Source organism: Halyomorpha halys, unplaced genomic scaffold (genome assembly GCF_000696795.3).
Source record: "Halyomorpha halys isolate HHAL.00 unplaced genomic scaffold, Hhal_1.1 Scaffold114.1, whole genome shotgun sequence".
In the NCBI taxonomy this organism is placed as follows: Eukaryota; Metazoa; Arthropoda; class Insecta; order Hemiptera; family Pentatomidae; genus Halyomorpha; species Halyomorpha halys.
Window position 1 is genome coordinate 231883 of NW_027110293.1, and position 1706 is coordinate 233588.

The following is a 1706-nucleotide window of genomic DNA, read 5'->3' on the forward strand; positions in this document are numbered from 1 at the left end:
ATCAAATGAGGTACCTTGAAGGTAATAAGAAATATTATTTAATGACATCATCTAAGCAATAAAAAATCGAGTAATTGTTTTCGATTAGCAACACATCAGAGAAGCCTACCGATGTTTCGTGCCCTCCTCGGCAATAAAAGAAGGATTTGCAATCGTGAGCTGTGATTGGTCCAGTGCCTCCGTCAGAACTGTAATTAGTTGGGGATTCCCGCCGCCTTGGAGGGCAAAAAGAAGTCCCGAGGTTATGCCGGATGTGGGCCCCAGTCTGTGGGAACCACTGCCCGGATCTCTTCTGGGCTACCGGGGCACTCTCAATCTTCTACATCTTTGTCGTCAGTGTTGTGCTGGAGATCTCATATAGGATTTCCGTCTTTGAATAAGCGTTTTGGATTAGTTGGGATTGGTATACAAACCAAAAAACCTGATCCCAGAGCTCAGTTACCTAAGTCGTATTTTATCCTAATTCTTTTTGGAAATCGGATGAAAAGTGATTTGTAATGATAATTATAAAGGCTTAGCGAACCCAAAGGTTTGATGCCGACACCACCAATCGTTCTCTATAAACATCTGTCCAGTTACGCCCCTCGTAACTCAAATCAGACTTAATGCAATCTTCCTACTTACGTTTCGGTCTACACCTTGAACTTTTACTCGTCGTTCAGAGTTTAGTAACATTTTAGGGATCCGTTTGTTACTTCATCTCCTTCGCCAAAACGCTTTAACCTGAATTATATTTACAGGATGAAGTTTCCTACTTCAGCGTTTTGTAGTCTCCTAAATTCTCCGATTAATTCATCCTTTTTCAGTCCGAATGTTTAACGTAATACTTTATTTTAAAAACCTTAAGGTACTCTCTCTTAGTGTAAGAGACCACGTTTCACATCCTAAAAGAACTGTGGGATGGATGACTCCTATTAAATTAGGTAAATTATAACTTTTAACTTTTTTAAAAGAAGGATTGAGCTTCTAAATACTAAATTGATGAGGAAATAAAAGCAAGGTTAAGCTTTTATTTCCTCATCAATTTAGTATTTTTGTCTAGTTACCTAAGATCCTAAATACTTAAACCTATCTACCTGTTCAAACGTGTTTCCTCCTATATCTATACCACCAAAATACCTCCTGTTTCTACAGCTAACCATATATTTTATTTTATCCTTATTTATTTCATGACCTAGTTCCTTAGTCCTTGGAGTTTATTAGTACATGAGCCCAAGAGGAGAAAAAAGTTATTTCATCCCAATTTTTGAATACTTCAATGGAAACTATGTATAATTAATAGTCAAAATTTATGAGTCTTCCAAGTATAGGTAGTGGGAATAAAAAATAGTGCTTTTTAGAAATATTAAAAATAATTAATTTTTAATTCAGAGCTCTACATCTTTAAAACTACCAACAACAATAGAAAATCCAAGAGAACATCATTTAAAGTAAATATGCTGGACTGTAAGCCCTAATAGAACTATTTACGTTCAATAGTTCTCGAGATATAACTTTTTAAAAAGCAACATTTCATGAAAATGTTGTACAGCACGTACTAAAAGATCAGTAGTTAGTGGATTTATTTTGAGAAATCTATTTCTCAAAAACCATTTGACGTACAGATGTCATGTTGAGCACTCAAATTAAAGCTAGTTTAATGACCCTTGAATGAGGGGGGAAGGGAGAGAGAGAGAGAGAGAGAGAGAGAGAGAGAGAGAGAGAGA